Source organism: Phyllobates terribilis, unplaced genomic scaffold, assembly GCF_046119375.1.
Source record: "Phyllobates terribilis strain yellow unplaced genomic scaffold, ASM4611937v1 Scaffold_9__5_contigs__length_417890890, whole genome shotgun sequence".
Classification (NCBI taxonomy): Eukaryota; Metazoa; Chordata; class Amphibia; order Anura; family Dendrobatidae; genus Phyllobates; species Phyllobates terribilis.
Genome location: NW_027362769.1, coordinates 87,756,989 through 87,781,497, shown reverse-complemented (window position 1 = coordinate 87,781,497; position 24,509 = coordinate 87,756,989).

The window sequence follows — 24,509 nt, the reverse complement described above, 5'->3', positions numbered from 1 at the left end:
ATAACTTCCAGTGGGCCGATGAACCGAGGCCCTAACTTGTAGGAAGGAATCTTGAGCCGGACATACTTGGACGAGAGCCAGACCTTATCTCCAGGACGGAATTGTGGTGGATCCAGACATCTTTTGTCAGCCTGTTTTTTCATCCGCTCGGATGACTGAAGAAGTGCGGATCTGGTACTTTCCCAAATGGAGGAAAATTCCCTAATGAGAGATTCCGCAGCCGGATTGTCCACCGAGGTGGAGACAGGAAACGGGATCCGAGGATGCTGACCGAAGACTACAACAAACGAGGATTTGGAGGAAGATTCGCTCTCGTGATTATTGTAAGAAAATTCGGCCCACGGTAAAAGATCCACCCAGTCGGAATTGTGAGCATTAACAAAGTGCCGGAGGTAACTGGTTAAAATTTGGTTGATCCGTTCTACTTGGCCATTGGACTGTGGGTGATATGCAGAAGAAAAGTTCAAGGTGACCCCCAGCAGTTTACACATGGCTCGCCAAAAACGAGAGGTGAACTGAACCCCTCGGTCGGATACGATGTGGAGAGGAAGACCGTGTAGACGGAAGACATGATGGATAAAGTCTTTAGCTAACTCTGATGCAGACGGGAGACCCGGCAGGGGAATAAAGTGAGCCATTTTGGAAAAGCGGTCAGCGACCACCCATATGACCGTACAACCGGCAGAGACAGGGAGGTCCGTTAAAGTCCATAGCTATATGCTGCCACGGGGCAGCAGGTACAGGAAGAGCAAGGAGACGGCCGGCTGGCAGATGTCTCGGAACCTTGTTGCGGGCGCAGGACACACAGGCTGAAACAAAGTCTATTACGTCCTTGTGCAGGGTAGGTCACCAGTAATGCCGGGAAATAAGCTGGAGGGTCTTTTTCTGACCAGCGTGGCCAGCTAGCTTGGACGAGTGTCCCCAGTGTAGAACCTTCTCACGATCAAGAACAGTTATGAACGTCTTACCGGGTGGAAGACGATTTAGATTCACGGGGGCCACCTGCATTGTTTTGGCGGGGTCGATGATGTGTTTAGGCTCCTCCTCAAGATCAGAGACCAAAAAGGATCGGGATAAGGCATCAGCTTTGATGTTTTTGTCAGCCGGGCGAAAATGAAGAATGAAATTAAAGCGGGCGAAGAACAAGGACCATCTGGCTTGGCGCGGGTTAAGTCTCTAGGCACTCTGGAGGTAAGCCAAGTTCTTGTGGTCCGTGTAAATTATTACCGGGTGAAGAGTCCCCTCGAGCAGGTAACGCCACTCCTCCAGTGCCAGCTTAATGGCCAACAATTCTCGGTCTCCTATAGAATAATTGCGCTCAGAAGAGGAGAAGAGTTTGGAGAAGAAGCCATAAGTTACCATTCTTCCGGAAGACGACTTTTGGGTAAGTACTGCTCCGGCTCCGGAGGAGGAAGCGTCGACTTCTAGAAAGAATTGTTTGTTGCCGTCCGGACGATGCAGCACAGGGGTGGAGGAAAAAGCTCGTTTTAAGGAAAGGAAGGCCTCCTCTGCTTCGAACGACCATTCTCTGGGATTAGCGCCCTTACGGGTGAGCGCCGAGATAGGGGCAGTCCGGGAAGAGAAGTGCGGAATGAAGAGGCGGTAGTAGTTGGCGAAGCCCAGGAACCGCTGAATAGCCTTCAACCCCTCTGGTCGGGGCCACTTCTCGATGGCAGACAGTTTCTCAGGGTCCATTTGTAGGCCGGTCTGAGAGATTATGTAGCCCAGAAACGGAAGCGAGGTCTGCTCAAAGAGGCACTTCTCATATTTAGCGTAGAGGTGGTTCTGCCTGAGCCTGAGCAGGACCTGACGAACGTCCCTCCGGTGAGTGAGAAGATCCGGAGAGAAGACCAAGATGTCGCCCAGGTACACCTCCACGCAGGAGTAGAGAAGGTCACGGAAGATGTCATTGACCAACTCTTGAAAGACGGCGGGAGCGTTACAAAGACCGAAGGGCATTACAAGATATTCATAGTGGCCATCCCGGGTGTTGAATGCCGTCTTCCATTCATCCCCCTGACGGATACGGACCAGATTATATGCCCCACGGAGGTCCAGCTTGGTGAAGATTCTAGCCCCCATCAGACGGTCAAATAATTCAGGAATGAGCAGAAGGGGGTATTTATTCTTCACTGTGATCAGGTTAAGGCCTCTATAGTCTATACAGGGACGGAGTGAGCCGTCCTTCTTTTTGACGAAGAAGAAGCCTGCTCCCGCCGGGGAGGTAGACTTCCGGATAAATCCCCGGGCCAGATTCTCCTCAATATATTCAGACATCGACCGGGTCTCAGCAGCGGACAAAGGGTAAATACGCCCACGGGGAAGAGTAGCGCCAGGCATCAGGTCAATTGGGCAGTCGTATGGTCTATGAGGGGGTAATGTCTCTGCTTCTCTTTTATTAAAGACGTCCGCAAAAGACCAATAGGGAGCCGGTAGTCCGGGTAGATTGGCTGGGGTAGGAGAAGGATGAGCAGGATGAACGGGAACTAAACAAGTCTTATGGCAGTCCTGTCCCCAGCGAAGAACTTCTCCAGTCTGCCAATCAAGCACGGGTGCGTGTTTCTGGAGCCAAGGTAGGCCTAGCAAGAGGGCGTGAGAGAGTCCAGGCAGAACATGGAAGCAGATGCTCTCAGAGTGCAGCATTCCCACCTGCAGAGTTATGGATTCGGTGATGAGTTGGATGGGATGTGGTAAGAGGCCCCCATCCACGGCGGCGACAGATAAGGGTACAGCCAGAGGTTTGGTGGGAATGCGGTATTTCTCTACCAGGGACTGAGAAATGAGATTTCTGGCAGCTCCAGAGTCAAGTTGAGCCAGTTCAAAATAACGGTTCTCCCCGCAGATGATAGAAACCGACAGCATTAGAGATGGAGAGGGTTTATTTCTGTCTAGGGTGACCTCTCTGAGCGATCCTAGACACAGACGTTTCCCCACCTCTCCGGGCAGGAACAGATCCGGTGCTCCTTACTGCCACAGTAGAAGCAGCTCCCCTCGGCACGGCGTAATTCCTGACGGGTCTTGACCATCTTGGTCTGGTCGACCTGCATAGGCTCGGGTGAGTGCGCCGGAGGAGTAACGGAGGAAGTGACGGATCTCTGGAAGGTAGGGGCAAGGCGTGGAAACCTCCTCTCACGGGTGACCTCTTTGGTGCGTCCTGGAACCGGATGTCAATCCGGGTGGCAAGTGTAATCAAGTCGTCGAGAGTGGTAGGAATGTCCCGATCGGCGAGTTCATCTTTAATACGGCCGGACAGACCCTCCCAGAAGACGGACACCAGGGCGTCGTTATCCCAGGCAAGCTCCGAAGCAAGGGTACGGAACCGTATGGCATATTGGCCCACGGTGAGACTGCTTTGGAGGAGGTGTAGCAGAGATGAGGCGGATGAGATCCTCCGTCCTGGTTCGTCGAAGACCTTCCGGAAGGCCGAGAGAAAGGCTGGCAGATTGGACACCAGGGGGTCTCCTCTCTCCCATAGAGAATTTAGCCAAGCCAGCGCCTCCCCCGTGAGATGGGACATGATGAAGGCCAGTTTGGCTCGGTCGGTGGAAAACTGGTGTGCCAACAGTTCGAAGTGCTGAGTGCACAGGTTAATGAAGCCCCGTGCCTGACCGGGATCTCCGCCAAAACGAGGCGGGGCGGTGAGGCGGGGACCGGGAAGAGATGCCATGGAATTGATGGGCAGCGGCGCTGCCGGGGTAGGAGTCGTGCGACTGGAAGCCGGTCCCAAAGATGTAGTCAGTGTGTCCAGGCGGGAGTTAACACTACGCAGGTGGCTCAGGATGGACTCCTGTTGGGACCTCTGACGGGACAGTTCATGGCATAGGTTCGAGAGCGAGGGAGCTTGGGTGCCACCAGGTTCCATGGCCCGAGCAAACTGTAACGGGTCTGGGAGGTGGAACCTCTGAGCAACTATACAAAGGGGCAGTCCTTGTAAGGAAGCGGGTGGCTCCCAGGGAAGGCGGGCAGGTAGTCACAGCAAGTGACAGGGACAGTCTCTGGGTAGAAGGGCAGGAGGTCACGGCAAGTCACGGGGACAGTCTCTTGACAGGCGGATGGTCACGGCAAGTGACAGCAGGGAAAGAGTCTCTAGACGGGCAGGTGGTCACGGCAAGTGACAGCAGGGAAAGAGTCTCTAGACGGGCAGGTGGTCACGGCAAGTGACAGCAGGGAAAGAGTCTCTAGATAGGCTAGCAGGCAGGTAGCAGGTGAGCGCTCCCAGGTGAGCGGGCAAGAGTCTCTGGACAGGCAGGTGGTCACGGCAAGTGACGGCAGAGCCTCCAGGTAGGCTAGCAGGCAGGTAGCAGGTGAGCGCTCCCAGGTGAGCGGGCAAGAGTCTCTGGACAGGCAGGTGGTCACGGCAAGTGATGGCAGAGCCTCCAGGTAGGCTAGCAGGCAGGTAGCAGGTGAACGCTCCCAGGTGAGCGAGTAAGAGTCTCTGGACAGGCAGGTAGGTATCAGACAGGTATCTGGCAGGTACTTCCTGGTCCGCAGGCGGACTGATCCATAGACAGACTGGCAGGTGCTGGTAGGCAGACTGTCGGACCGCAGGATAGCAAGCAGGTAAGCAGATATCAGGCAGGTATCAGGCAGGTATCAAGCAGGTGACTGGCAGGTAACTGGTAACGGGACCTGAGGGCTGAAGCAGAGTTGAAAGGCTTTGCAACAACATTGCTCGGGCACCTCCATTTTGGAGGAGGTGCCTTATATATGGTGAGGTCCTCCGGCCATTGGCCGGGGACTCCTTAGGACGGCGCGCGCAGCCCCTTTAAGAGAGGGGGAGCGCGTGCGCGCGCGCCCTAAGCACAGAGGCGGGAGGAAGCCGCCGGGCACGGAGAGGAGAGGTGAGGGGAACGGCGTCCCTGTCTGGCAGGAGGCAGGGACGCCGACGCTACAGAAGACATGGGTAGGAGGGATATAGAGAATAGCAGCAAGGGTGCAGGCTCTACCAGGGAAATAACCCAGAAATTAAGGGCTAGGGAGAGCTCCAGGCTCAGGCTTCATGTAGAGCTGGAAAACCTAATACAGCCTAGTGGTCAATGACCGGTATATTTAACATTAATTGGCCATAATGGCAATACAAAAAGTCAGCTCTCTATCACAGACACTATCGGACGTCCAGGTGGGTTGACCGTGTCTTTGTTGATCTTGGGCAATAAATAAAAAGTGGAAATTTGGGGAAAACGTTGTTCTCTGGCCTCGGTGCCTGGCGTTCTTTCATCCGTGACTGCGCAGCCTTTAGCTGCGTGCTCCCAGATGTGACCACCGGGTGGCTTGTGCTGGGTCTGTTCTGCTCCGTACGCATGCGGCATACATGTAATGCCATTGGCCGGGTTCCAATCACGTGGTGCACCACGTGACCGGTTACCTGGGTATTTTAAGGTCCTTACACACACTACCCTTATCTTCCCTTGATAAAGCCGTATAGACTCCACGCGAAACACGCGTCGGGAAGCGGTATACATTCACCTGACATCTGGGGTGCTGCGCACATTCAGGGTAAGCAATGTTGCTGTTTATGCATATTGTGTGGCTACTTTTGTGCTGATAGGGATACCCGCTCTAGGTTCCATTTTTGCATTGCCATTATGGCCAATTAATGTTAAATATACCGGTCATTGACCACTAGGCTGTATTAGGTTTTCCAGCTCTACACGAAGCCTGAGCCCGGAGCTCTCCCTAGCCCTTAATTTATAGGTTATTTTCCTGGTAGAGCCTGCACCCTTGCTGCTATTCTCATTATCTCTCCTACCCATGTCTTCCTTTTTTATATTTATATGTATTGATTAAATGTATGTACTAATAAAGTTGTATTTATCTTTATATATAATCTGAAAAACTCTGTGTTCTCTGTTGTTTTTTTCATGATTCATTGAGATGTGTAGTTTGTAAAATGGGGCCTCTTATGAGGGGTCTGCTATTTTGGCACCTCTGGGGTTCTGCCAATGTGGCATGGTACCCTCAAACCAGTCCAGCAAAATCTGAACTCCAATATGGTGCTTCTTCCCTTCTGAAATTTGCATTGTGCCTCAAAAGTAGTTTACGACCACATATGGGGTATCGGCATACAGGAAAAATTGCACAACAAATTTTGGGGTTCATTTTCTCCTGCTATCCTTGTGAAAATTAAAAAATTCGGAGCTAAAACAACATTTTTGTGGGAAAAATACATGTTTTTCATTTTTACAAATCCACGTTGCAAAGTTCTGTGAAGCACCTGTGGGTTCTAGGTGCTCACTACATATCTAAAAAAAATTCCTGAGGGGTCTAGTTTCCAAAATAAGGTAACTTGTGATGGCTTTCTACTGTTTAGGCACATCAGGGGCTCTCCAAACGCGACATGACAACCACAGACCAATCCATCAAAGTCTGCATTTCAAAACGTCATTCCTTCCTTTCTGAACCCTGCTGTGCGCCCAAACAGTGGTTTTCCCCCACATATGGGGTATCAGCGTGCTCAGGAGAGATTGCACAACAAATTTTGGGGTATATTTTATCCTGTTACCTTTGTGAAAATGAAAAATTTGGGTCTACAATAAAAATTTTGTGAAAAAGCACCCGAAGTGTTAATAAACTTCTTCAATGTGGTTTTGAGCACATTGAGGGGTGCAGTATTTAGAATGGTGTCACTTCTGGGTCATATAGACCCCTCAAAGTCACTTCAAATGTGATGTGGTCCCTAAAAAAATTGGTTTTGTAAATTTTGTTGGAAAAGTGAGAAATCTTTGGTCAACTTTTAACCCTTATAATTTCCTAAGAATCCTAACAAAAAAAATGATGTTTACAAAATTGTGCTGATGTAAAGCCGACATGTGGTAAATGTTATTTATTAACTATGTTGTGTGACTTAACTCTCTGATTTAAGGGCATAAAAATTGGAGGCTGGTATGCTAGTGAAGACCGGAGGCAGAGTTTTCTTCCAGACACCGCACGCCGCAGAGCCTAGAAGAACGCATTAACATAAACGAGTAAAAGAGGATTTCTCCACAGGTACGGGCATACAGGTATGACAGTATTAACCATTCTATAACCTGTATTATTATTATTATTATTATTTATTGTTATAGAGCCATTTATTCCATGGCGCTTTACATGTGAAAAAGGGGTATACATACAAAAATAATTACAATAATGTTGAACAAAACGTGACATCAACTGGTACAGGAGGAGAGAGGACCCTGCCCGCGAGGGCTCACAGTCTACAAGGGATGGGTGAGGATACAGCAGGTGAGGGCAAAGCTGGCCGTGCATCGGTATGGTGGAGCGATGGTTACTGCAGGTTGTAGGCTTGTCAGAAGAGGTGGGTCTGAAGGTTCCTTTTGAAGGTTTCCACGATAGGCCAGAGTCTGATATGTTGGGGTACAGAGTTCCAGAGTAGGGGTGATGCACGGGAGAAATCTTGTATGCCCATATTAATAGGTAACATACGTCCAAGGGAGTGACAGATTCCCTTTAATGACACTGGCTGTATGTTTAGGGTTGTTGTCCTGCTGCAAAATAAATAAATTTGGAGCCAATCAGATGCCTCCCTGATGGTACTGCATGATGGATAAGTATCTGCCTGTATTACTCAGCATTGAGAACAGAAAGAAATGGTTAACATTGAGGACCATGGACACTGTGGTTGGCCAAGGAAATTTAGTGGAGCAGATGAAAGACACATCATGCTCAATTGCCATGTCCAGCACTGTCATGAGCTCAGAAGTAGCAGCAACCTGTGAAACCTAGCTTCACCCATTTACTGTTATGAGAAGTCTGGTCAGAAGGGATGGGTATTCATGAAAGAATTGTGCCCAAAAAGCCATACCTTCGACATGGAACAAGGCCAAGTGACTCAACTATGAACAATCACATAGGAACTGGAAAAGGCACTTGAACGGTACAATAATGAGTGTCTGCAGGAGCAGTTAAGCTTGGGGTAGGTTCCTTGCATGTTGGGGCTGCATTTCAGCAAATTAAGTTGGGGATTTGGTCAGGATTAATGGTGTCCTCAATGCTAAGAAATACAGGAAGATACTTATCCATCATTCAATATCATCAGAGAGGTATCTGACTCAAGTTTATTCTGCACCAGGACAACAACCCCAATCATGCAACCAACGTCATTCTTCAGTGTTTAGAAGAACAAATACTCCTGAAAGTTATGGTATGGCCCCCCACAGAGCCCTGATCTCAACAGAATGATTTGCATAAGCGATATCCAGAAGATCTTTGGTCAGTTCTCCACAATGTTTGGAACAACCTCCCTGCCAGGTTCCATGAAAAATTCTGTGCTTGCAAGAGTACCAAGAAGAATTGCTGCTGTTTTGAAGGCAAAGTGTGGTCACAAACAAGTGTTGATTTCATTTAGATTTCTTTGGTTACCTAGTCCCTTCCCACCCATGCCACACGCAAAGTGGTGTGACTACCGAGGTGTGCAGAAATATTGTGACTTATTAAAGTGTTAATGCCAGATTTCTTACTTAAACACCTTAATGAATCACCCTTCAGTATGCACATAACATAAGGTAGATGAATCCAACACATCTGGGTTTCTTAGCAAAAATAAATTGCTAAGTTTTTGGTAAAACAGTTCTTCTGAGATTTGCCTGGATTTTTTTTTCCTGGAGTGGCACTTGGTTGGTAGTGGGACCTGACATTCTCTCTCCCTCCAGTATGAGTTTTGTGAAACAGTGTCAAAGACAATACAGCCTCATATTTGTGATATTTAGCAAAGTCTGACCTGCTGAATGCAAAAGAGGCTTGTGTATAAGTAAGGAAACCTCTTGATGCGAATATATGCACTCCTCAACATTGAAATTGGAAAACCAAGAAGGAAAAGTCATGTTGTTCTGGAAATAATAGAATCGATTGACATGTTAATGATATGCAAATTCTGAAAAAATGAAAAAGAAATTTTGAAAAAGTCACCATTTATTCAATATTAAGTATGAGTATGAGCACCTCATGCAGAATTACAGGCACTTACCATATTTTTCGGACTATAAGACACACTGGACCATAAGACGCACCTAGGTTTTTGAGGAGGAAAGTAGAAAAAAAAATGTAAGCAAAAAATGTGGTCATGATGCCCTGTTAAGGGGGAGGGGGTCTGCTGCTGGCACTGTTATAGGGGTCATGTCCCCCAATTCTGTTAATATCCCCCATCCTGGTATATATGACCCCCTTCTTCCTGTTGTACGTGGCCCTCATCCCCATCCTAATATGCATGGCTCCCCAATCCCCCATCCTGGTATGCATGGCCCCCTAATCCCTCTTCCTGATATGTATGGCATCCTTCATCCTGTTATGTATGGCCCCCTAACACCCATTCTGGTATGTATGGTACCTTCATTCCTCTTCCTGGTATGTATGGCACTCTTCATCCCTGTATGTATGGCCCCCTTCATCCCTGTATGTATAGCCCCCTTCATCCTTCATCCCTGTATGTATGGCCCCCCTCATCCTGGTATGTATGGCCCCCTTCATCCCTGTATGTATGGCCCCCTTCATCTCTGTATGCATGGCCCCCTTCATCCCTGTATGTATGGCTCCCTTCATCCCTGTATGTATGGCCCCCCTCATGCCTCATCCTTGCATGTATGGCCCCCCTCATCCTTGTATGCATGCTCCCCTCATCCCTGTATGTATGGCCCCCTCATCCTGGTATGCTTGGGAGTGGTGAATATTCATGGCCTTTAATAGCGGCAGGAGCCGCGCGGCAGCTAAAGTGTGTGTGCTTTTGGGGAGAATGAATGGTCACTGCTCCCCACGCATGCAGTCCCTGCGTGGGGAGCAGTGACTATTCCGGCACAGAGCGGAACACAGCTCTGGAGGAGAAAGGAGGTGAGCATGCAAGTTTATTTTTTATTCTGTGCAGCGTGACGGGGATCAGGGGGTGCCAAGCATACCTGGATGAGGGGGGCCATACATACAGGGATGAAGGGTGCCATACATTTCTGGGATGAGGGATGAGGGGGGCCATACATACAGGGATGAAGGGTGCCATACATACCAGGAGCCGCGCTGCGGTCACAGTGTTCCGCCTATTAAGGAATATTCACTTTCTTTAGTAGCGGACACAGTGTAGGCTACAGCAGGCGACTTCTGCCTCCTGTGCACCGATACTCCGCCACTGTTGCTTCCCCCACATCCCCCACAACCCACAGCCACAGTATTTATGTATATCGGACTTATAGTCCGAAAAATAAGGTACATATCTTGGCATCATATCAATGAGTATATTAATGGTTGTCTGAGGAATGTTCTGCCATACTGAATTCATTTGGACAAATCATTAAGATCTGTTGTCGGCAGCTGTACTCAATGGGAGACAAGTCTGGACACACTGCAGGTCATGGTTGCACATTTATGTCCCACCAGTTCTACTCCAGCATTATGGTATGATGTGGCAAAATGTATAGTAGTTGGGCCATTCTAGTCTTTTTTTTTGCAGATGCAATAACAGCCATATGTAACATTGATTTGTCCATGGAACCAGTGGTATGTCTATTTCTCAAAAGTGTCGCAGTACCTGTTTTTCAACAACACAACACCGGGCTGCATGTTGCTTGTACTCCTTTGCTCCTTTGTGTAGCCTTTATGGCCTGAACGTGCTATCATGAACATCAGTGACGCGCCCCCTGGGCCGCGGGGTACCCGGAGCCGGGCCGGTAGACGCTGGGGGTTGTAGTCACCGTGGCGGTGACCCGGTCCATGACCCAGGGCGGTCAAACCAAGGGGTAGTCTGGGTATATAAGTGTTTAATATCCGACTATGCCACCTGTGGAATGCGGTCAATAGGAACCGCCGCTGCGGAACAGTCCTCTGAAGCTGGTGGTATAGCAGGTAAGGTAGTGTAACTCCCCACAGGAAGAGTGTAGCTTCAGGGCAGCGTGTAGATGATGGTGGTTGTGCAGGGTGTCGCGGTGCAGAAATAACCACAGAGTCCGTACGGTGCAGTCCCAGGGTCTTTACTGGTGGTAATTATACAGGCCCCAACGGGAGTACTGACTAGTAATAAGGGCCCGGTCAGTCAGGGAGTAAGCATAGAGTCCTCCTGGCCAGGTGGAGTTGTAGGCCTGCCGTTCTTACTATGCTCTTTGGCTATCCTGCTCATAGCTGTGTTGTAGCCCACGTCCCTGAGTGTAACGTGCTGTGCTCACCCGTATAGCTGGCAACTCGGGCCTTGTGGATTCCTCACTCCTCTGTGGCGGTACTGGTCCCTTGGTGCTGCTGAGCCTCCGGGCTTCTGATGGGGCCAGGAGACCTGCAATCTCTTGCCCTGCGGTATCTGCTGCTGGGTTTGCAATCCCCACAGCCTCGGACTCTGGTGTCCGGTTCTCTGTGTGTACTGGCCAGGACGAGCTATCTCCAGCTCCAGTCCCTGGCTCCTTACTCCTTCGTGTCCACAACTCGACTCCTTAAACTAGACTCTGACTAACCTAACCCCGCCTCCGGACCCAGTTATAAAGGGCAGGATCCTTCCCTTTCTGGTCTGGAGCAGGAGGTGTTGCATGTTCTGTGTTCCTGACCAGGAAACCCCTGTTTGCTCTCAGACATGGCATTACTACCATTGTGGCAACCAGACCCTCTGGGGTGCCACATTCCCCCCTAGTAAATTTCAGTACTCCGGGACTGAACACATTTTTCAAAATAACAGGTAACAAATAACAATGTACATTAGGAATATTTACAAGTCATTATAGTCATTAGAGGTCACGGCATAATCCGTAACCGGGTGTCCATTCCACTGGGCAAGGTATAATTTGAGGGACCTGTCCTAAACCCTCCACGGAGGCCCTGGGGTGGCTGCAGGACATTGATGATCCAGTGTCGGACCACGTCTTCAGCCACCTCCAACGGGTTTTTGTTCTAAGGTCTGTCACAAAAGGGGCACTTTACAGGTGCAACTATTTACAGGGTAAGTTCTTGGTTACTCACTGTCCATAACCTAAAAGTCCTTGGATCCCTTTCGGGTTACTGGGAAAAACAGGTTAAGTGCACACATATAAAACATTTAAATACGTTAATACTTTAAATTTCTGAGTTTCTAAATCCTCCAACGGGCAGGGGGCTGACCTTTTGTACTTCTGGTGGATCTACGGAGTACACTACTTGTCTGTGTTCTACCTTGGTCCCCTGTATCTACCCCTGGTGTAGTGGGTTCAGCGTGAACTGCGCTACAGGTACTTTGAGGTGACACTGGTAGGTTGGGCAACTTCCTACGGATTCTTTGGCTTACCGTGGGTACGACAGGTTAGCTACTAGCAGAGGGTAGATTCTCCTGGTCTGCTGATGAGCAATCTTCTTTAGGATGTTGCAGCTGCTCGGGACACTTCTTCAGGTTGTCTCTGGAAACTGTTGTTGATGTTTCCCCTCCATCCTTACTAATGATATACACCTTGGGGTTACCATGGCTTGAAGGTAGAATGGTGTACGGTTCTTCCTCCCACTGGTCATCCAACTTGTGGGGTCGCCTCTTCCTCTTTAGGACTTGCTCTCCAGGTGACAGGGGAACAGCAGGTGCATGTTGATTGTAAGTCTTCTCCTGCCTTAGTCTTGCTTGAGACAGACTTCTTTCAACACTTTCCTGTACCTTGCGGTATTGCTGCTGCCGCTCAGTATCCCAATCTGCATCTGGTGAGACGGTCTCTGGTGTTAGGACTCCCATATCCAGGTCGATGGGCAGCTTACCAGGTCTGGCTCTCATCAGGTAAGCAGGAGTGCAGTTGGTGGAATTCACTGGGATATGATTGTAGAGGTCCACCAGATCTGGCAACTTTTCTGGCCACAGACTGCGTTCTTCCAGGGGCAACGTCTTCAACAGGTCTATCACCACCTGGTTCATCTTCTCACACAACCCGTTGGTCTGGGGGTGATAAGGCATTGTCCTGACTTTCTTGCAGCTGTACAGGTTGCAGAATTCCTGGAACACCTGCGCTTCGAAGGCTGGACCTTGGTCAGTTAGCACACGTTCTGGGTAACCATGCGGGCGGCAGAAGTGCTGCTGGAAAGCTCTGGCTGCTGTCTGGGCCGTCTGGTCCTTTACTGGCACTACTACCAGGAACCGGGAGTAGTGGTCTACGATGGTGAGGGCGTAGACATAGCCTGACCTGCTTGGGGCTAGCTTCACGTGGTCCAGGGCTACCAGTTCGAGTGGCTGTTTGGTGATGATGGGCTGCAGGGGAGCCCTCTGGCTGTCACGGTCTTTTTCTTCCTCATGCCAGCCCAATAGAACCGTTCACGTAGCAGGACTTCCAGCTTTTTCCATCCGAAGTCTCCTGCTCCATTGACGCATCCCGCCTCGGGACGACCACCTGCCAGACCAGTTCATGTGTCCGGGAGTTGATGGCTCTTCGACACAGCTTCCCTTCATAGATGAACAGCTTGCCTTTCTCTTTCCACAGCTGTTTGGTCTCCTCAGGAGCATCTGGATCAGGGTGTGCGTCAGCTCAGGTCAGCAACTCTTTGACTAGGCGGACAGCCGGGTCACTGTCTTGTGTTTCTGCCCATCCATGGTGGGGCAATGGATTAAATGTGGCCTCCCTGTTGGCAGAGCACCTGTTCTTCACACAGTGGGAGCACTGAGTTATCCCATGGCGGTGGAAAGCGGGGATCTCTATCTCCTCCAGCTCCTCCGGGTCTTCTCCCCCATCTGGCAAGTTAGGCATCCTGGACAGCGCATCAGCATTTGCAGTCTTGCGCCCAGCCCGGTACTTGATGGTGAATTCATAATTAGACAGTCGGGCCATCCATCTTTGCTCCAGGGCACCAAGTTTTGCAGTGTCCAGGTGTGTCAGCGGGTTGTTATCTGTGAAGACGGTGAATATGGAGGAGGCGAGATAATGCTTGACGCGCTCTGTCACAGCCCAGACTATGGCGAGGAATTCCAACTTGAAGGAGCTGTAGTTCTCGGGGTTTCTTTCTATAGGCCGGAGCTTCCTGCTGGCGTAGGCAATTACTCTCTCCCTGCCTTGCTGGATCTGGGACAACACCGATCCTAGTCCCATGTTGCTCGCGTCCGTATGGAGGATGAAGGGTTGACCATAGTCGGGGTAGGCCAGGATCTCCTCTCCCGTGAGGGCCATCTTCAGTCTGGTGAAGGATTCATCTTCCAGCTTGTCCCACTTGAATGGAGGCTTCAGGTTTTTAGCCTTCCTGGACTGTCCTACTAGGAGGTCCTGCATGGGTGCTGCCATCTTGGTGAAGCCTGGGATAAATCTTCGGTAGTAGCCCACCAACCCGAGGAACTGCTGCACTTCCTTGATTGTGGAGGGTCTTGGCCAGTCCTTGATTACTGTGACCTTGTCAGGGTCTGGTGCTACACCTTCAGCGCTTACCACGTGACCCAAGTACTGTACCTTTGGCTTCAACAGGTGGCATTTTGACGGCTTCACCTTCAGGCCGAAACCAGCTAGGGCTTCAAACACTTCTGCCAGGTGCTTCAGATGATCTTCATACGACCTGGACTATACTATGACGTCATCCAGGTACAACAGGACTGTCTCAAAGTTCTTATGTCCCAAACAGCACTCCATCAAACGCTGGAAGGTTCCTGGGGCGTTGCAGAGCCCGAACGGCATGCAGTTGAATTCGCTGAGGCCCATCGGGGTTGTGAATGCGGTCTTTTCTTTATCCGCCTCTGCTACAGGAACCTGCCAATACCCACTAGTAAGATCCAAAGTAGAGAAGCAATTAGCAGATTTTAATGCAGCTAGTGACTCCTCAGTCCTGGGTAGTGGGTATGCATCTTTATGTGTAATGCGGTTAATTTGCCTGTAGTCTACACACATTCTCATTGTGCCATCCTTTTTCTTTACAAGAACTAATGGAGGTGCCCAGGGGCTACAACTGTCTCTTATTACCCCAGCCTCCTTCATCTCTCGTAACATCCCTTTGGCATTTTGGTAATGTGCTGGTGGTACAGGCTGGTACCTTTCTTTGATTGGTGGGTGGTCTCCCGTGGGGATATGGTGTTGAACCCCTTGTACTTGCCCGAAATCTAATGGGTGTTTACTGAAGACCCTTTCATACTCCTGGACCACCCAGTATTCTCCATGTTTTTGGTGTTGAGGGGTAGAGTCAGTGCCCACATGCAGCTTCTGACACCAGTCCTCCATCTGTCCCTTGGAGCCATTATCCTCTGCCTGTTGGGATGGAGGTAAGGGTTCCACTGTTTTTATAGAATTTTGACTGACGGTGAATAGTTTGGCCAGGGTAGCATACCGGGGCAAATGGACTTCTCTTTCCCCAATATTCAGGATGCGGACGGGCACTCTCCCATGGTGGACATCAACCACCCGCCGGGCTGTCAAGATGGTGGACCTACTGTCAGAGTAGACGTGCTCTACCAGGGCATGGTAATCTCTACCTCTGAGGCCAATGGCTGCACGGCACCATACCAGCATTTCACTTCTTGGGGGCATGGCTATAGGGAATGGGTCACTCATCCTGACACTGCCAATTTCACCACCAGACAGTTCTACCTGTTGTCTTTTCATCAGGGCTCTGATCTCTCTCTGTAGAACCCGCTGCTGACTGGAACTGGTGGTCTCCGCAACCTGCTGTAACAATACAATTATTTCTGAAAGACAATTTTCAATGACATTAGTGCCTAAGGTTATCATGGGATGACTTTCTCGGCGATCAATGTCAACAATTATCATTCCTTGCGCAGGCAGTTCCACTTTGCCAACCTTTATGGTCACTTCTTTGTACCCCACCTGAGGTACGGGCTGACCATTGCTGGCATAAATACTCAAATGTTCATCTGGACAGCGGGTGATATCTGAATCAGTCCAGTATCGTTGGTAAAGAACGTGGGGGATAGTGGTCACCTGTGATCCAGTGTCCAGCAACGCGCTCATGGGGAAGCCATCAACCACGACTGGTAGGACCGGCCGTCCTCCCGCGTACTTGTCTCGCCAGCTGCGTGGGCCTGGTGATCTTATGCCTGGGGGTTTGCCCTCTGCCCCAGGTTTTGCTCGTTTAAATGACAGTCCTGGCTGGTTACAGCGGCGGCAGATGGGTTGTCCGTCCTGGTCGTAGCGGTCGCTGTTCCTCCCTCTGGATGGTGGAATCCTCTTCTGTCGGTGCCACGGGACGTCCTCCGGACTGGAAGCCAGCTGGATCTTTCCTTTGGGAGACACCTGCAAGGACTGCACAGTTTTGGTTAGTGCAGCTACACTTTTAGTCAGTTCTTGGACCTGATGGTGCAGGTCTGTAGACGGGGCATTGTCCAGAGTCTGTTCATCAGCTCCTACAGGCTCTGGGGAAAAGGGTGCCACCTCCTGGTGGTAGGTGATAGCTGGGCGCCGGAGAGATATAGCGCCACCTGGTGCCGGTTCTCGCAGCACCCGGATGGCTCCTTAAATTGAGCAAAGTCCAGATCAGGGTTTTGCAGAGCCATTATGCGCAGCTGTGTCCGGTGGGCGCTGGACAGTAGACCCTCAATAAACTGCTCAGTTAATAGTCTGTTTTCATCACGCACACTGTCGGAGTCTACCTGTTTGATGGCCCTCAGCGCCTCCTGCAGGTTTAAAGCATAGTCCCGTACACTGTCCTGCGCACGTTGTTTACACCCATAAAACTTCATTTTTATCTCGGCCGTAGTGCGGGTGTCAAAAGTGTCCTTTAGGGGGGCCAGTATCCCTTTTACAGTGCCTTTGTCCCTGGTTGACCAGGACTTTACTTCTCTCTGGGCTGCACCAATCAACTGGCCTATGAGGATGCTCACTTTCTGCTCCTCGGACAGGGGGTATACTTTAAATAAGCTGCTCGGTCTTTCTTTAAAGTCACTCAGGGTGTGTGACTTTCCTGAGTACTGGGGAAACCACGCCGCCCCCGGTATATATGGCATGGAGAATGGCACTATCGCGGCAGCGGCCGCGCCTGCGGCTGAAGTTCCCTCCATATTGGGCGTCTTCTTCCCCCCTAGTGAACCGTGGCCTACCTTCTTTCACTTTTCTTCCGTAGGCCGCAGTTTCGCAGGTGACGGTCTCCTTGTAGGACCTGGCGTCGCACGCGTCTGACGTCAGCGCTCGCTGGGGCTCCTTCCAGCACCTGGCGCTGTGTCAGTGCGTGAGGCGGGGCTTGGGCTTTGCGCGCTTCCAGCGGTTACGCCCTTCTTCTTCCCGCGTGGGAAACTTCACCACGGTATGCGACACAGTTTGTAAAGGTGTACAGTACCCGGTGGCAACGGGCACGAAATCCTGCCGACTACGCCAAAGTTGACGCGCCCCCTGGGCCGTGGGGTACCCGGAGCCGGGCCGGTAGACGCTGGGGGTTGTAGTCACCGTGGCGGTGACCCGGTCCGTGACCCAGGGCGGTCAAACCAAGGGGTAGTCTGGGTATATAAGTGTTTAATGTCCGACTACGCCACCTGTGGAATGCGGTCAATAGGAACCGCCGCTGCGGAACAGTCCTCTGAAGCTGGTGGTATAGCAGCTAAGGTAGTGAAACTCCCCACAGGAAGAGTGTAGCTTCAGGGCAGCGTGTAGATGATGGTGGTTGTGCAGGGTGTCGCGGTGCAGAAATAACCACAGAGTCCGTACGGGGCAGTCCCAGGGTCTTTACTGGTGGCAATTATACAGGCCCCAACGGGAGTACTGACTAGTAATAAGGGCCCGGTCGGTTTGGGAGCAAGCATAGAGTCCTCCTGGCCAGGTCGAGTTGTAGGCCTGCCGTTCTTACTATGCTCTTTGGCTATCCTGCTTATAGCTGTGTTGTAGCCCACGTCCCTGAGTGTAACGTGCTGTGTTCACCCGTATGGCTGGCAACTCGGGCCTTCTGGATTCCTCGCTCCTCTGTGGCGGTACTGGTCCCTTGGTGCTGCTGAGCCTCCGGGCTTCTGATGGGGCCAGGAGACCTGCAATCTCCTGCCCTGAGGTATCTGCTGCTGGGTTTGCAATCCCCACAGCCTCGGACTCCGGTGTCCGGATCTCTGTGTGTACTGGCCAGGACGAGCTATCTCCAGCTCCAGTCCCTGGCTCCTTACTCCTTCGTGTCCACAACTCGACTCCTGACACTAGACTCTGACTAACCTAACCCCGCCTCCGGACCCAGTTATAAAGGGCAGGATCCTCCCCTTTCTGGTCTGGAGCAGGAGGTGTTGCATGTTCTGTGTTCCTGACCAGGAAACCCCTGTTTGCTCTCAGACATGGCATTACTACCACTGTGGCAACCAGACCCTCTGGGGTGCCACATCAGCGTTTCCGGACTTGTCCCCTATGGAGCACATCAGGGACATCATTGATTGGCAATTGCAAAGGGAGCTACCAGCAGCAGATCTTGTTGATTTGCATAATCAAGTGCATCCAGGGTGGCAAAACCTTCCTTAGATAATCATTAACAACTTCATTGATTGAAGCCAAGGCGTGTAAGTTAATTTATTTTTATACTAGGCGCTCAAACTCAACACTGAATAGATCGACATATTTTGAATATTTTGCTTTCACATTTTCAACATTTGCATGTCATTAACATGTCCATGTCTGTGCTCCAAATGTATTCTGTAGCAGGACAACGATCCTAAATATACGGCCATTGTCATTAAGGACTATCCACAAAGTAAAGAAGAACAAGGATTCCTTAAAGTGATGATATGGCCCCCACAGAGCCCAGATCTCAACAACATCAAGTCTGCATAGGATTACATGAAGATACAAAAAGGTTTGCACAAGCGACATCCACAGAAGATCTGTGGTTAACCCTTCGAGATTTTTGGAACAACTTCCCTGCCGAGTACCTTCAAAATTTGTGTGCAAGTGTACCTAGAAGAACTCAGGGGCAGACATACCATTGCTACAACCTTTGCAGCCGCACAGGGGCCCAAGAGGTAAGGAGGCTCTCTTGCATCTCCAAAGCAGGTGAAATTGTGCATTATGATGAGGTATTGGACTGCAAAGGGTCCATATATTGTTCCTGCACAGGGGCCTCTTCTGTCTATGTCCACCCCTGGAAGAACTGATGCTTTCACACTGTTTTGAAGGTGAAGGATGGTCACACCCAACAATAATTTGATTTAGATTTCTCTTTTGCTCATTCACTTTGCATTTTGTTAATTGATAAAAATAAACTATTAACACTTGTATTTTTGAAAGTCTTCTTAGGCTATGTGCCCACGATGCAGAAAATTCATACATGTACCTATGTCTGTGTATTTGTAGAGCCAGGTGCAGTCAACTGAGAGCAGTGTACATAAAATACAGATACTAAAACAACAATCAAGTGCAATAAGCAATAGACAGGAGAAGCCATCTGTATTGCTTTAAGAAATTAAATACAATATGACACAGACATAGTTTGCTGCACAAACTAATTTTTAACTTGATGTGTACATATTTTCATCTCTGGCTCTGGAATGATCCTGGGGGCATAGAACAGGATTGTGGGAGTGAGAGGTGTTACATGCTGGTTTTGTTTGAACAAGTGAGATTTCAGAGCAATTATGTACTTAGTGCTTCGGGAAGTCAGGAGATACCATTAAAATGCAACCACTTCTTTTGTAATATAATTTCTGCATTATCAATACTAGTCTAGAAGGAGGTCTTAAAGTGACCCTCTATTTAGAACTGAAAATGTGACTGTACTTGGGACACGTGTAGCAAACATACCTGGTGCTTTTCTCAAGCTGCCTCCTGACAACTGTCCTCAATTCTAAAGTTCTGTTCTCTACTTTAAAGTTGAATGTGCAGGAAAACAAAGGTTCAGGGTGCAAAATTTGTAATGAAACCCAAACTCAAAAATGATTTTTTTTAGTATATGTATTTAAGTAAAAAAAATTGTTCCCAAAGGTGGCCGACCCCTTTAAGACAGCTGTGCATAAAACAATATCAACAAACCTCAAGTTATTGCTGCTATAGTTGGTTCTACAAACTATCCATTCATGGGGTGTACTTATTTTTTTCACACTTCTGCATTTTGGCCTAGTTTTTGATGTAATTTGCAATGTGTCATTGTTCTTCTGAGGTTGCATTTAGCTAATTTTCAGACCTTATTATTGTGTCGACTCCTGATAAGTAAAATAATAGAATGCAAAGAAGGTGTGCTTAGTTCTTCTCATGACAGTGTGATGCATAAACTGACTACCGTATATTCCACAGTATCTTGTTAATTCATTAATCTTATGCCAATTGATACTTATTTATATCTTTCAGTCTTTCTTATTCTGATTTGCTTTCGCTATCTATGGCCTCATCATTCCCTCAGTGTAATAATCACAATGATTCATCATAAGTGACAGGTAAGATAATAGAAAGAGTCTAATAAATGTTACCATCTTCAGGAAATAAGTGTCATGTTAACAGAAACAATGGATACTACTAGAGCAGCTTTTCTTCTTGATAGTAGGTGTCTATTTGCACATCAGAGTTCACACTCTGAAACGTGACAATGTGATAATTTATTTTCTGCTCTCATTAGACAATATTACGCGAGAGGAGAAAGTGTCTCTGAATGAGGCTTCCCAGACGCGTTTCGAAATAGTTTTCTTTGTCTCCTAATAAGAGACATCACATTCGGAATATTTGGCATGTTACTATGCTGTGGTGAATTACTAGCTGGAGATTCATTGTATGCAGCTAAGCTCCATTTCTTCAGATCTCCAGAGCTTACATCTAACACCTATGTTTGCTGAAATCCATGTGGTACTTACTGGGGGGGTGATTGCAGGGAGAAGGTTAGCGGCCCCCTCCCCTTCGCCTTGGTTGTCTGGATGCTCTTGGTGCATGCTAATCACCACTGTTTCCTTGGTGACAGTGAGAAGACGAGGAATGGTAATGCTGAGAAAGGGGTAGCGAGGCCTGACGTTGACCACGTATTGGGAAAGAGGCACATGAATACACTGGGACCTGTCACTCTGAGCGACAAGGGTATAAATACAGAACTAGAGCCCTGGCTGTAAAAACCTTAAATTGGCTGATTTCAGCAAAATCTTGTTATACATATAGTCTGAAAAACAATCCTAATTTTACACTATGGAGCCCTTACATAGTCAAAAATTAAGTGAAACTTTGCCCATTTGTTTTACCTTATTCTACTTAATATATTTCACATCATTGTATCGGTGTCTACGCACACCTCAGATCTCTAATATATATTCATATATACACACACATAGGGCAGACATACCATCGGTGCAACCTGTGCAGCTGCACAGGGACCAAAGAGGTATAGGGGCCTGCATCCACCTCCAAAGCGATGGAATTCTGCATTATGATGAGCTATAGGACTGCAAAAGGGTCGATATATTGCTCTTGCACAGGGGCCCTCTTCTATCTGTGTCTGCTACTGCATATATGTGTGTATATATACAGATATATACGCAAGTAAATGCTTTTGTAAGGTTAGGTTTTCTAATGTGTGTAATAATAAATAAATAATATTTTTTATTTATATAGTGCCAACATATTCCGCAGCACTTTACCATTAAGCGAGGGCATGCACAGACAATAAATACAGTACAAGGTAACACATAGTTCAACAGCTACAGAAGGAGTGAGGGCCCTGCTTGCAAGGTTACAGTCTATAAGATAAAATATTTCAGAAATTAGTTTCGATCAATATTTCATTTTTACCATTTTTGTTTTTTTTTCATCTGCAGATTGCATTTATTACAATACACTGGTAGCTGCTCAGTTTTGTTCAGTTTCAATCCTGACAGTCGACTCCTGGTTAGCACAGTCTGCAGCACCTTTTAGTGAAAGCGCATCTAAGCTTAAATCATATAAAATGAGACTTGTGTCTATATGTGCTGTAAGAAAGCAGGAGGCAAGGTCCTGGATGGCAGATATGTGTTACCGAGTTGGTTGGCCTTGGTGATATAAATCCCGGGAGAAAATGCACCACTAAAAATAGGTTACTGAGATGGTTTTATTTTAGACTGGATTTTGGGTACGGGATTTAGGAGCAACCAAAAGAGCTTGGGTAGGAAAGGTCGCTCCCATTTTCCAGTCTGGGTCTTACAGTTCTAATAAATAACAGGCAGCTGGGTTAGCTCAGCAGTGTGTGCTGTGTTGGAGCTGGAGAAAGATAGTTCTTGGTGGACAGTCTATGCTAGGGACTGAAAAGTGCCTGTAATACCCAGTTGTTGAGAAAATTTTGATTTGCTTTTAGTGTTGAGCGATACCTTCCGATATCGGGAAATATCGGATCGGATTGGATCGGACCGATACTCAAAAAGTATCGAATATCGCCGATTCCGATACCGGAAAACAATGCAAGTCAATGGGACAGAAATATCGGAATGCCATCCCAGCGTGAGAGAATTCTCCTGATTGTTTAAAAGCCGGCGGGCGGTGAAAAGCTGGCGGGCGGTAAAAAGCCGCCGGCTTTTAAACAATCACAAAGCCCCATACTGCTTCCCCGCAGCCTACCACCCCGATTCTCCGCTCCCCCCATCCCGATCGTAAGTTAGGACCGGGCGGGGAGCGCAGCACCAGGGAGCGGGGAGAGAAGGACCCGGGCGGGGAAGCCGGCAGTGAAAAGACTTCACCGCGGCTTTCCCGTTCTGTGCTGCGCTCTCCCGCCGGTTATTTCAAATGAACAGCTGAGGTATCAGGTGATGCCGATCAGCTGTTCATTTGAAGTAGCCCCGGTGCCCTCAGAGGGTTCATGTCAGTTCATGCTTGACTGCATTGCATGAACTCACATGAACTTTCCCACGGCCGCACAGGTCAGCCTCACCTCCCAGACCATCAGCCCGTCATGATTGGTGTGTGCGGGTGTCTGTGCGATGTCTGCGGGTGTGTGCGTGCAGGCAGACATAGGCCGATGTGACACTACTACTCCCATCGGCCTATGTCTGTCCCCCGTCCACTCGTGCCAGCAGGATCAGCTTGATGGGAGCAGTAGTTCCCATCAGCCTGATCCTGCTATTTAAACTGCCCCATATGTTATTTTTGCCCCTATACATCTTTTATTTTTTTAGGCCCCCATATATATTTGTTTTTGGTTCCCAATAAATTTTAAATACATTTCATTGGTGGCCAGTGGTTACCTACAATAAATTAGTTCATACATTACCTGTCCCCGCCGATCGCCACCTAAAATAAAGTAAAAAATAAAAAACTACATCTATACTCACCTAGACACCTCATTCCCCGAAGCCCCGAGGCCGTAAAGCAGCCCCGTCATTGCATAAGCGGGTTCGCCGGAGTTCAGGCAGCGCTGCTCCGGTTAGCTCCTTTACGGCCATGCTGTACCGTGAGAAATTCCCACGGTACAGCAGGGCCGTAAAGGAGGTCTCCGGAGCTGCGCTGACTGAATGCACTCCGGTAGGTTAGTAATGGGGGTGTCTTATAGACGCCCATCATTACTAACCTGGGCTTCATTGCAGCTGGCGCTGACATGAACCCCTGCCCTATTACCCCCTGCCACCGCACCAGGGCAGCATGGAAGAGCGAGGCTAAGTGCCAGAATTGGCGCATCCTGAGGATGCACCATTTCTGGGGTGGCTGACGGCTGGTGTTTCTAGCCTGGGAGGGGGCCAATATTCATGGCACCCTTCCTGGGCTATTAATATCAGCCCCCAGCTGTCTGCCTAGCCTTTGCTAGCTATTAAAATAGAGGGGACCCCACGTCATTTTTTTGGGGGGTCCCCCATTTTAATAGATAGTAAAGGCTAGGTATTCAGCTGGGGGCTGATATTAGTAGCCTGGGAAGCTCCGTGGGTATTACCCCCTTCCCAGGCTTCAAACATCTGCCCCAGCCGTCTGTTTAACCTCCGCTAGAGACTAAAATTATGGGGGATCCCACGCCAATTTTTTTTAATCCTTTATTTTAACACTAAATGACACTTGAGGGGTTAATAAAGATGCCGTCCCTAAATTATTATTTATTTTTTAATTAATTTTTCCCAAAAATTTTGACGTGGGCTTCGCCATATTTTTGTATGCCAGCAGGTACAGCATCCAGGAACGGGCTGCCCCCAACTCCCAGCTGCCTATTTGTACCTGGCCGGACACAACAATATAGGGAAGCCCTTTTTTTTTATTATTATTATTATTTCATGAATTTCATGAAATTATTTAAAAAAAAAAATACGTGGGGCTTCGCCCTATTTTTGTGTCCAGCCAGGTACAACTAAGCAGCTGGAGGCTGGAATCCACAGCGCAGGGTGGCCCAAGCTTTGTGGACCCCCCAGCTGCAAACTGCAGTCCGCAGCCACCCCAGAAAATATCGTATTCATAGAAGTGCCATCTTCTGGCGCTGTATCCAGCTCATCCAGGGCCCTGGTGCGGTGGCTCACTGGGTAATAAAGGGGTTAGGGCCAGCTTTGTATTATCCGCTGGCCCTAAGCCCGAAATTCATGGGGTCACGCCAATATTAGGCTATTAGCCTAATATTAGGCACTTAGCCTCGCTCTTCCACGCTGCCCTGGTGCGGTGGCAGGGGGTAATAGTGGTGGGGTTCATGTCAGCACCAGCTGCCATGAAGCCCAGGTTAGTAATGATGGGCGTCTATAAGACACCCCCATTACTAACCTACGAAGTGTTAAAAAGAAAAAACACACACTACACCCAGAAAAAAAT